Raw genomic sequence first — 13,478 nt, forward strand, 5'->3', positions numbered from 1 at the left:
CATCTGCTTGGCTACCTGGTAAGGGTCTTCTTGCTGGATTATTCCATGGTAGAAAGCAGAAAGACAAGTGAGCACAGTAGACAAAGAGGAAATGGGGGTCAAACTCATTCTTTCGTTTGGAGCCCATTCCTGAGACAACTAACTTACACCCATGATAAAGGCATTAATCCATTCATGAGTGCAGAACCTTCATGATCTAACTACATCTTAAAGGCCCCACCCCCCCAATTAAAATGGCAATTAAATTTAAAAATGAGTTTTGGAGTAGACATTCAAAGTACAGAATTAGCATATACAACTCAATAGCTGTTATAACTTCTGGATGCAAGAATTGGTAAATTAGAATATAGTTCTCTGGAGTGCACCTACTACAACAGAGAAAACCAAAAGTAGAAATAGGTAGCAAACAGATGGACAGATGAACAGACAGACAGAGATAGAGACATGAAAGAACAATTTATTGAGGGGAAATCTTCAGTTTTGATGCTGTTCCATGTTTCTGAATCTCTATAGACTGTTACTCTAGATTCTTTTTTCATTTAGTCATTCCTCCCTAGGGGATGTGTGTTGTCATTGTATGATTGATAAATTTGGGCAGAATAACTAGGCATGCTTTGCTGAGCTCCTACCCCTTTCTCTCAGAGTGGGTCCAGGGGTGGGTGTGTGAGATGTTCCAAGGAGCCAGAAATCTCCTTCACTTTTCCAAAAGGCTAACATGACTCCTCCCATATGGAGAAGTCTGCCCCAAGATCAGCACTTTCAGGTCCAGATGGAGAAGTGTGAATAATTCTGCAGTTCATTGTTAGGAAACCCATGTGGTTAACATACACGGTCATGTCTTCCAGCCTGGCCTCTACCGGTAAGAGGGGAATTCTTTGGTCTCCATATGCCATCTGGATGTTTTATGTCTCATATGCTTTAGATCCCAAGCAGGAAAAATGGGAGTAATTTAAGAAGAACCTGCCAGAAATCCCACTACTTGCACGGAGACTATGTGTGTATAGGTATTTGTCAATTGCATTTCTTTCTTGGTCCCCTCCTTTATCAATATTTTACTCCATTGATAAGTTTGTATAGAGGTCTAAATCTGCTCTGTCTTTTCTGGGGTTGGAATAACATATGTTAGAACATTTCTGGCAGCTGTGTCCATTTTTCCTGAGAGCCCCGAGGAATCAATTTGTCAGTAGTTTGATTGTTCTCTCTGTTTGACAAGTAAGACCACAGGGGACATGGCAAAGTTTTGGGTACTGCGGGATCCTCACTGTTTGGATTGTATAAATCTCACCACTTTCTGTTAAAAAGGATTCACCAGACTCCTTTATTTCCCAGTGTTTAACAAATGGGATTTTCTCTGAATGCTACCTGGGTTTTTTACAGTATCTGAGACTTATTCTCTTGATGTGTTAAAACAAATTCATAGTGAGCAATGGGTAGTCAATCAAGAGAAAACAATTCACTGAACTCTGAACACAGCTGGGATTCCTCAAAGCTAGCACTCCTTATAGAGTGTTCTAAGATTTTATGTTCATATCCATGCCTAAGTGAAGTAGAATAGATGAGTTCTGGCCCTTGCTGGCAGCCTGACAGTGGCTCTGTATCTCTAATATATCTTCACATACATATTGTACCAAACCGAAAACTTCTTATATAAATAGGCCCATAAGAAAGTCATAATCATAAATATATGAACTTTAGATACATAACTGCATCTACATTATGCTCCACAGTCAATCATAAGGATCGATCATCATTTTTTAATTCTCATGGCCAGCCCGTTTACCCTCCCCCAAGAAAATCTCATGCCCACACCCCAATTCAATTCACCTACAGCTTAGAAATTGTTGTTTGCCTTCAGTTAGGCACTAAATCTACTAAAGGTGCATCGCTAAACCTTACACTTAGCTTTCTCCTTAGTTTGTATTGGACAGTTGATTCTGATATTCAGCCTTCACACTAATCATATCCTTGGGCCAAAGACTGGCATGACAGGATGATAAAAGAGCTATCTGTGTTCAAACCACAGAAAGCTATTGAGCATGCTCTGGAATATGTGCTGCTATTAAGGCAAAGTCTTAATGCATAAACTGATAAATGTGAGAGATGTGGGAAAGAAGATAAGATCACCCACTGGCTCAGACATAAACCATTTGGGTTTTCATTCTGTCTTTTCAATGTCTTTTCATTCCAATAACTTGTTGAGCTCAACAACTCAGATGCTAAGTTCTATCATGTGCTTTCCCTTTTGACTTCTCAGAAATAAACAATGGAAAGATATGTTATAACAAAGGGAATAAACCTAGGTGACAACAATTTCAAGCAAAGAAGTAATAAAAAAAGAGCTGTAGAATTTGACTCAAACAACCCAGATTAAAGACATATTACTCAATACAAATTAAGCATTGTAAACTCAAGACTCAGTTTCCTGGACACAGGATACAAGTTAACTAAATGTTTTCTGTCTTCATTTAATAGCACATTCTCTTCGTATCTCTCTATTCAAATTTCCCTCTTACAAGGACAGCAGCCATATTGAATTTAGGGTCAACTTTAACAAACTATAATGTCACATTAACCTAACTACATCTACAGAGACCTTCTTTCTTTTCCTTTTTTTTCATTGTGAGATGGGGTCTCACTCTGTCACCCAGACTGGAGTGCAGTGGCTCCATCTCAGCTCACTGCAACCTCCGCCTCCCTGGATTCAAGAGATCTTTTCACCTCAGCCTCCTGAGCAGACCTTATTTCCATATAATATCATATTCATAGGTTCTGGGAAAAGGTAAGTTTTGCAGGATACTGTTCAACTGACTATAGGTGTCATACAAAACCTTGTGAGCTTTTAGAAATTCAAGTGACCCCCTTTAACATTGTGAATAATTCTTGTAACTCCTACACAGGCATAGGTTTAAGCAGTAGAAATTTTCCATACTTCGCACAATTTCTCTGAATTGATAGAACTACCACAGTGTGATTATTTTAATCTGTCATCAAAATTAGCACAAGCAGAAGGGTGCACTTTCACAAGGCTTCATGGGAAGGTAAAATGACTGATAGTCCATGGTGGTTGAAAGTACCTATGAAAGAAATACTCTCTAAAACCTTAAAGACTTAAGAAAACTGAAAGAAAAACTTGAGAAGATGCTGGGAGAAAGGAAAGTGTGGAGAAGGGACTATATGTCCATCAACAGAAGGGGGACAGAGTATCGTGATAAAAGAAAAATATATATTCCAATAAGAGGAAAAATATAATCCCAAAAATAAAGTAAATCCATTCCTCCTAAGTCTTCATTTTATAATTGAAAATATGCACACACACACACACACACACACAGACACACACACGCATCCTGGACATAATGCAACAAACAAAACTACTCTGAAAGATGAAAAGAAGAAAGTGCATTGCCTAGGGTTCTCCATATTTACTTGAAGAACAAAATGGTAGTGAATTCCTTGGATTTCTTTATGCTCTCATATATGCCAGAAAGGGAGCTCTGGAAGCCTTAAATCCAGAATTGCCAATCAGCACAGACCAATAAACGCTTTAAATAAAGCCTGTTCCCCACAGACAAAGGACCTGGAAAAGAGTGCCTTCCCAATACAAAACCACCGTCATCTTGTGAATAAAAATTGTTTTAGACCAATTTTTTTGTGACAAAGTTAAAAGTCAGATCTATCAAAAAAAATAATTAATATATGACATTTACCTGTCCTGCATGGAGGCTTTTACATACCTGTCTGTGTATCAGAGTCAGCTGGAGGTAAATTTTTGCAGTTTATCAGCATATTGGCTGTGGTTGAAACCTTGATTGGAAACAAAATCTCCAGAAGACACTAGACTTTCTTTCATAAAAGGAAAATCCAAGCAAAATGCAACATTTTAAGGGCAAGCAAATGAAGAAAATAAGCTTGCAAACGAGATTTTTTGCAACAGGCATAAGTCTATCATGACAAAAAACACCATCAAAGGATTGTGGAAGCATAATATTCAGCTAAGTGGTAGTTTATAAATTCTCATTCAATTGTACTGGGCTTTCAATATTATAGCTGCTAGGTAAGTATTGTCAGCCAAGACAATAATTAGTCATCTATTTGAGGACTAGATGAAGTATTTATTTATTTTTTTTCTGAGAAACGCAGCCATGAAAAATAAGGAAAATATAAAAGCATCACACATCTTTTAGAAGAAAAATTGAAGGAACCATATGAGGATTCATGTTTTATGGAGTGGGCATAATATATTACTTACACAAGAGAAATAAATGACTAATTGTAGTTTATTTCAGGATCGATATTTGTGACTCAAAACCAAACAAAAGAACTTGTGTACATCATACTCTTTTTCTGAACTAGCTCACATTCTTATCATAAAAAATTAATAACTTTAAAATAAGTTTCACGTATTTGCCTGTAAAAGATACATGCAAGTTCTTATAGTGGAACTATGAAGTTTTATATTTAAGTTTTACAAAGTATAATAGTCTTAAAAAATGCTACTTAAAATACATTAAAATTACATGTAAACTCCCTTTGGGTATATTTAACAGAAAGTGTTAAATCTAGGATATGAGAGCTTTAAAACTATTTTTCACACTTTATTTGGTATCTTATTTCTTGCTCTGTTAAACTGTTAACAAATAGCTATGATACTCATTTCAAGAGTAACTTTAGAAGCCGGTTGTTTTTGATTTATCTCTTTGAATATTCCCCAGAGCTTAGGAAATATATTTTTCTGGGCAGAACAATCCCTTTTGGTAGGTTTTGATCAGAGAAACAGAGAAAGGTCTTTGCACTGATTAAGTAGAGTGCATAAACTCTTTACCAAAGTAGTCTCTTGCCTGATGTGGGCATTGATCTCCAAGAATAAGGCTGAAATGCACAAATATAGGATAAATAGCGCTCTGTTAATTCTACAGCAAAAATACTTTTATTTAAATGCATGGATTATGTAGTTTCCTGGTTAAATTCTTTGATCATATAAAGGTTCATACAGAAAGATTTATTGAGAAGAGAAGAGGCCGGAATAGTCAAGAGTGTGGAAAACTAGAGATATGAGAATGGAAATCTAAAATTCTGAGAGAAGTTCTATGTGTGTGGCTGGAGTACAGGGGCATAAAATGGCACTCAAATAGGAAGAGCAAGTGTATTAGTCAGGGTTCTCTAGAGGGACAGAACTAATAGGATAGATGTATATATATAAAGGGGAGTTTATTAAGGAGTATTGACTCACAGCTTCACAAGATAAAGTCCCACAATAGGCCAACTGCAAGCTGAAGAGCAAGAAAGCCAGTCCCAGACCCTAAACCTCAAAAGTAGGGAAGCCAACAGTGCAGCCTTCAGTCTGTGGCCAAAGGCCCAAGAGTTTCTGGCAAACCACTGGTTTAAGTCCAAGGATCCAAAAGCTGAAGAACTTGGAGTCCAATGTTCGAGGGAAGGAAGCATCCAGCATGGGAGAAAGATGAAGATTGGGAGACTCAGCAAGTCTGCTCTTTCCAACTTTTGCTGCCTGCTTTATTCTAGCCCTGCTGGCAGCTGATTAGGTGGTGCCCACCCAGATTGAGAGTGGGTCAGGCTCTCCCAGTCCACTGACTCAAATGTTAATCTTCTTTGGCAACACCCTCAGAGGAACAATAATTTGAATCTGTCAATCAGATCAAGTTGATACTCAATATTAACCGTCACAGAAAGAGAAACTAAAGTTTAGGGATAGAGGCAATGCTTCTTCCCCATTCCTGAAATGTCCTTCCATATGAGTTTTTCATCCAATGTCTTCAAAGTTTTTATTTTTCTTTACCAATTCAGTCACCGCTGCCACTGCCTAGAGGGAAAAATTGACAATACATGTGAGTTAGAAAGAACAACAACATGGGACATATGAGTTAGAAGAAAAAACTGGGTTTGTATACCCAAACCACACCTCTTTTTATTTATTCATTTTATTATTATTATTATTATTTTATACAGAGTGTCACTCTTGTTGCAGAGGCCAAAGTGCAATGGTGTGATCTTGGCTCACCACAACCTCCGCCTCCCAAGTTCGAGTGATTCTCCTGCCTTAGCCTCCCCAGTAGCTGGGATTACAAGCATGTGCCACCACACCTGGCTAATTTTGCATTTTTAATACAAACAGGGTTTCTCCATGTTAATCAGGCTGGTCTCGAACCCCCGACCTCAGGTGATCCACCTGCCTCAGCTTCCCAAAGTGCTGGGATTACAGACGTGAGCCACCACTCCTGGCGCAAACCTCACCTCTTTGTCTTTCTTTTTCTTTTGAGGGAACATGGCCTACTGTGGCAGTCCAAAGAGGCAGGATGGACCCCTATATGAAATCTGGTTTGAATGTTGAAATTTATAAAATCACACACACATACACCAACAGGGCACGAAAAAGATTGTTACTGACATGATGAGGCTTTCTGTGGAGATCAGGGTAACCTCCTCAGTAATTCCTTAAGTAGCCTGAGGGAGCCAGGCTAAGTGAGCGGCTTTGGCTTTTGTTGTATTCAGGGGTGGGCTTGGGCGAGACTTTCTGTGTACATGCACAAGCCAGAGCAGGCATGGTCTACCAGTGCCAAAGGATAGAGCATCTGAGCTTTGCCATAGGCTTTCCCAGATTTGGAACAAGAACAGAAAAGGAATGAGTGGAACTTAAAAGCGGTTAGTCATCATCTAAAATGAAGTCAGACTTCTTATTACATTGCCACACGAGTATGTGCTTCCAACTTCTCCTCCGTATCATAATCTCACAGGGGTTGGTCTTGCAGGTGAGAAGCCCTGTCCTAGTCCAGTATTGCTTGCAACTGGATTGGTAAAGTTTGCTTAATTATGCATTCAAGATAATTGTCTACAAAAATAGGTGAAATTATTTAACCTGTTCTTTGTCAGTGCTAAAAGTCATGTGTGTTAATTTCATGAGAACTTCTTTGTCTTATTTCTTGAATGGTTTATATTTGAACATGGGACCCAACCATAAGAAATTTGTCTTACCTGCCTGATTCATGATTCTCCCACATAGAGCCTGTAACACGTGGGAACTGGCCACTGGCACATGAATGTAAACCAGCCAACTGTGAATCAGGCAGGTAAGGCAAACTGAAACATTACTGATGAGCTCAGAACATTAAAGTGAAGAATAAAGTCTAGGTACTGAATAAAGTTGTGATCCATTTCCTCTTTGTGAGCATGGATTTATATAATCAAGGTAGCATTTTAGGAAGTGCAATATGGTATTAGTGTATAAAATAAATAGTACTGAGGGAAGACAATAGTTTTGGAAATAATTAAAGAGCTATTTTATTCAAATATATTCTATTTGGCAATGGCATGGATGAAGGTGCTAAGAAAATGAGCAAAATTATCTGTCTCTTGCTTTAATGTCAATGGAATTATGTCATCTGAAATAGGCGAGTCAAGATAGAAAAGATTTTTTGATAATATGGGATGTATTTATTCAATTGTAAGTTCAAAATGTGGTAACAGAGTTGGAAAAGCAGTTAGAATTGGGGCTTCATTAATAGCTAAACTTCTGTCCAAGGGGTAAAACAGTCCTTTAATATAATAGATTAATTATGCTTGTTTTGAATGCTGTCATACAAATACCATCATATATCATATCAATTCATGTGTCTGGCCTCTTCAAAATTATTATTTTTTATTTCCATAGGGTTTTTGGGGAACAGGTGGTGTTTGGTTACATGAGTAAGTTCGTCAGTGGTGATTTGTGAGATTTTGGTGCCCCTATCACCTAAGCAGTGTACACTGCATTCAATTTGTAGTCTTTTATCACTCACCCCCTTCCCACACTTTCCCCCTGAGTCCCCAAGGTCCACTGTGCCATTCTTATGCCTTTGCCTCCTCACAATTTACCTCCCATTATGAGTGAGAACATACAATATTTGTTTTTCTATTCCTGAGTTACTTCATTTAGAATAATAGTCTTCAATCTCCAGGTTGCTGAGAATGTGTCTGGACTCTTCATATTGACATTGTGTTTGTGGAATTCTTATATTTTTGTCAGTAATTCTAGATTGATCATTCTTGTTGGTTTTCTTTTTATTTCACTGTATAAATAAACCATAATCTGTTTATTCATTTTGCTGTTCCTGGACACCTGAATTTTACTGTGTTTTAGAAATTGCATATATTGTTGTGCTAAACATTCTTATAGCTTCCTTTGGTAAATATTTGTGTACTGTGAATATATTTTGAATGCATTTTAAATATATATGAACCCCTGATCACAAATTATGCATACTTTCTTCTTTAGAAGATACTGCCTACCAGTTTTCCAAAAAGAATGTGCAAATTTACACTCCCATTGGCGGTATATGAGAGTTTCAGTTGCTCTGTCTCTTCACCAATACTTCATTTTATCTGTCCTTTCCATTCTTCAGTGGGGTTTCAATTGCATTTCCCCCAATGAATAATAAAATTGAGCATATTTTCATATGTGTTTTTGTTCTCTGGTTGTCATAATTTTGCCTGTTCAAGTATTTTGACCAATTTTATTGAGTTGTCTATGTTTATCTCACTGATATATGAATTACTTTTATATTCTGAAATAAACCTTTAACTATATAATGTGAACATTAAAAAAAAGAAATTTGTAAAGATACGATCAAAAAAATTTCAAATTTTAATATTTTAGGGTCTATTTTAAATTCAATCTTTCAAGTATCTTTGAATGTGAGACTAAATTAGGAAATGTGAACGAAATATTCCACAAAACAGATCTTAATAGATACTCATTTCCTATTTTTTGGGCAATTTTAGACTTGAAGATTTTAATTTTCAGAATTAAGAAACAATATTCCTGACAAAAAAGGTAAATACCACATTTGTCACTAGTTGGCTTGATTAGGGTATAGGGATGACGTTCATTTAATACGTTTTATTCCTTATAAGATCCAGAGGACAGTGATTCTGTTGGTCAAAACCACATTTCCTGTACCCAATGTAGTTTTGGATACATAGTAGTTGTTTAATAAACTTTGTTAAATTAAATTAGATTACAATTAAGAAACATGAATTAAACATATTTTTATACTCTTGTGAGTGGAGAATCTGTAAAATATATATCTTTTTAAAATTGTATTTATTTTATCCATCATTAATCAAGAATTATTTTATCAGTGTATAAACATATGATAGTGTTGTTGTATTACAAAGTGACTATCTACTATATTAGTTTTCTATTGCTCAGTGACAAATTACTATGCATATAGGGGCTTAACAACATACATTTATTAACTTATAGTTCTGTGAGTCAGGAGTCTGGGCCCTGATTAATCAACTGCTATGCTAAAAGTTTGAAGAGGAAGATATCATATAAGTTGTTAGGATTCATTCTTTTCCAGAGCTTGGGGTCCTCTTACAAGCTCATGTGGTTGTTGGCAGAATTTGGTTCTGTGTTATTGTAGGACTAATGTCCCATTCTCTTGCTAGTTGTTATTATTTGGGTTCTGCTCTTAGCTCCAAGAGGCCACTCTCAGTTTCATGCCATGTGGCCATCTCACAAGCCTTTTCACAACATGACAGCTTACTTCTTTGAGACACATATGAGAATTTCTGCCTATTGTCTGCTAAGACAAAGTCATGCAAGGACATATACTCATGGTTGTGACTATCATATCACTTCTATCATATAAGGTAATCATCAATGGAATGGCATCCTATCAAGTTTGCCATATTCTATTCACTGGAAGTAAGCCATAGGTCATAGGGAAAAAGATTATACAAGAACATGAGTTACTGGGTTCATCTTAGTGTGCATCTACCACACCTAGGTGAAAAAGAAAACACGCATTTTCTAAAGAAGAAATTGAATGGTACATACTATTATAGCTTGTATAAGAAACTAAAATCACTTATATTTTACTACACAAAGATACCGAAAATATATTTGAAAGGTATAAATCCAGTGTTATTGGATATATTAGAATATAAACACAGAAAATCCACAACTTTTTGTTATTTGTTCAACAGATAGTTCAAAACTAAGAACTATTGTATTAGTATTAGGGTTCTCTGGAAAACAAATAGGATGTGTGTGTATATATAATATGTACACGTTTATAAAATAACTTACCCGTTTATATTTACATTACTTATATTGATTATATATGACTTTATGTATTATATATACATTATATATGTATACATATATGTAAACACAGAGAGAGAGATTTATTTGAAGGAATTGCCTCACACAATTGTGGTGACTGGCTAATCTAAAATCTGCAGGGCAGGCCAGCAGGCTGGAGTTCCAGGGAAGAGTTGATGTTGCACTGTTCAGTCTGAAGGCAGTCTGGAGACAGAATTTCTTTTTCCTCAAGGGGCTTTTGTCTTTTCTCTTAAGATCTTCAACTGATTTGAAGGGTTCTATTCCAATTATGCAAGATAATCTACTCAATCTAATGATTTAAATGTTAATCGCATCAAAAAAAAAAGAAACCTTCACAGCAACATCTAGATCAAATCTAGATCAATGTTTGATGCAAAACTGGATACTACAGTTTAGCCAAATTGACACATAAAATTAACCTTTATAACTATTATGGAAAGTTCCTCTATCATTTATATTTTCAGTTAGGGTTGCCACTCTTTTCTATAATTTCCAGGGCAGCAGCTGAGAAATAGCACTGATCCACCAAGCTGTCTTCATAAATAATAGTCGATGATTGTTTCTAGCTCTTCAATTTCATGCTGATTTTGATGATGATATGTTGATAGAATTATATGATGTCTTAGCGCTGCAGGAGAGGCTTCTAACTCTCTTCTCTCCTGTTACCAATGAAGGTTAAAAAAAAAATGTTCTACTGTCTAAAACTATGAGCAGGTGGTTATAAGGGAAGGTACCTAACGTAGATATCTCAAGACTTATTGGCAAAACCAAGCACTTTCCTTATAAAAGTGGATCTTTATCACTGTGACACCAATGACATTGCATTATGATATTTCACTAGGTGATTGCTTCCACAGAATATTGTCAAGTTGCTATATTCCTTTTTTTAAAGATCTGTTTGAAATATAAGATGGGACTCATCATAAAATTGTATTATATTACTGCATCAAAAACACATATTATGAATTAGTGTGTGTAGTAGTATGTAGTAGATTTTGATAACTACTAGGTAGTCTCAGCCTTTAAATAGTTTATCAACTGACCTAAAATCGCCTGTGGTAAGTGTATCTTATTAATTTCTAAGTTCCTTTTCCTAACCTTTTAGTTTTCTATACTTCCTTAGCTACAATGAATTTGGATTCATATGGCTATATACTAGATATATATATTACATATTATGTATATATATAATACTCAAAACATTGTCATTAGACTATATCATTCATTTAGCAAGACTAGTCTTACATGAAAGCATATAACATTTTGGGATAAAAATAAATCATTCTTTTACTCGTCACAAAGAATCAAACATCTGTTTTTTTATTTGCAACGGGAGGTGAAGAAAGGGGCAAAGAATAAAAAAACTCCTGAATCAGCCTCAGGAAATGGCATGTAAACTTTTTAAACTTTGTTGTGTGTCAATTATATAATCAATATAGTAGTAATATGAACAATATTTTACTTTTCCTTGTTTTCAAAGACTAAAACAATACCTACAAGCTAAAACATATACAAAGCCTTAAGCAATTGCAGAGTTGTTTAAAGAATCTCCTTGCATGGCTATTCTGAAAATGAATGGATATTATGTGCACAAAATTCTGAAACTGGGTAAAACTCCATTATGTTGTTTCAGTCCCAGCTACCATTTGAATTTAGAAGAAACAATATAGTAGTAATAGTAGTACCTGACCTGGCTCTGGCATATGGTATACTTACTGTGGTATTCAAGACTGAAGGCCTACCAACACAGAAGGATGGATTGGAGAAAATAACTCATATTAGATGGAAAGATAAATGCTTGAGAATTTAGAATATATCTGGCTCAGTCTCCAAGGAAAAGAAATCATTGGGAAGTAAATGTGATTTGGAATGGAGACTGTTATGGGTAACATTTGAAAGACATATTAAATACAAAGTTATTTCCTTGGGAGTTCGAGAACTAACATAGAGATTATTCCAACAGTTGGGGAAATAAATTCTCTACAGTCAAGTCATTATGACTTTGAGGGCTATCCACATAAAATATTAACACCAGCACCATCAGGGTGGCAGCAAACTTGGAAAAGCTTTGGCTGATTTTGTAAGAGGGGATTTTATCGAAGGGATTGGTAACATTCATGCAACTTGATACCCTTCATTTTGGTAGCAAAAAGACATAGACAATGGAAATAAATCTCCTTCTGATAATTAGAATTTAATATGCAATAACATGTATTAGGATGGGGGGAGTATATGGGAAAAAAGAACTATAAAAAGAAAGCTTTTTGCTGTTAACATTATCCCATTTTTTTAAAAAAAATCCCAGGATTCTACATTCTGGAAGTATGGGTTGCATTAGATTTTTTAAAAGAAATTAATACATTAACGTAAGATCTAAACTATCATAATTAATCATTTGTGTACCCTAAATCCTTAATGATTCCTTTTCCCCTCAGAGTCTTTGTTAGACACAGGTGCAGTTCCTCACTATTCTCCATGCATCCTCCATCGACAGCATAATGTAAAATAAGCAGGGGTGAATCTTTGGGAAAAACAATGAAGAAATTGATCAAGTCACTGAAATACAAATGCTACCAGGTTTTGGACTTTGAGAAAGCACATGTGTATGAGAAAGTACCTATTCAAATCTCAGCTGCTTTTTGAGACCTTTCCTCTTTCATCTTACTGCTTACTAGGATATCTGAGGCCAGTGTAATCTTAGTTTAGTTATACAAATTCGTGTCTTGGTTTTCTCATCTTCAAAATAGGCATAGTATTATTTGTCAGCTGTGGACACCTGCTGCTGTTGCCTGTGTAGGATGCCTTTTTTTTCTCTGGTCACAAACCTCTCTTTCCTTTAGAAAACACATCTATTTCTACTGGGAGCAACACTGATGAGCACATAACCCGGGCTTGACTGATCACACAACCCTATCATCCTGGCACAGAGATTAGTTCATGGATAGGTATGCTACACACACAGGTCGAAGAAATGTCCCACTGTGGGTTTTCTGCCTAAGCTTTAAGATTCTATTACAATGTCAGGATGAAGGTCGTGGCCCACCATCATTCCCTTTATTAGAAGAGAGTCTGTGTAAGAGATTGAAAGAAAAAGAGTTCTAAAGGTATCACTTGAGCCCTGGATCCAGCAATGCTTGAGGCTAAAGTATCCTTAATTTTTCAGTCACTTAGACCAACAGATTTATATTTATGCTACCTTGAGCTGTAATACTATATGAAATACTCTAAGTAATAATATTTCACACCTTGTTATACTAACAAACGTTTATTTGGTGCTACATAAGCAAAAAAACTAAAAATATATATATATAGTTTCCTTATACTTAACACAGCTTTAAAATGGTGTTTATCTTTT

At 35.9% G+C, this 13,478-nt stretch overlaps 1 long non-coding RNA gene across 1 annotated transcript in view; it reads right to left on the bottom strand.

Annotated features, from left to right (window-relative positions):
- Window positions 1–4,257: 4,257 nt before the first annotated feature.
- Window positions 4,258–13,478, bottom strand: part of LOC144340972 (uncharacterized) — a 28,182-nt gene continuing 18,961 nt past the window's right edge. The window contains exon 2 of the long non-coding RNA XR_013417508.1: window positions 4,258–5,818. This is a non-coding gene — a long non-coding RNA (uncharacterized LOC144340972). The remainder of the gene's footprint in view (window positions 5,819–13,478) is intronic.

The sequence above is a fragment of the Macaca mulatta genome, chromosome 5 (assembly GCF_049350105.2).
Source record: "Macaca mulatta isolate MMU2019108-1 chromosome 5, T2T-MMU8v2.0, whole genome shotgun sequence".
NCBI lineage: Eukaryota > Metazoa > Chordata > Mammalia > Primates > Cercopithecidae > Macaca > Macaca mulatta.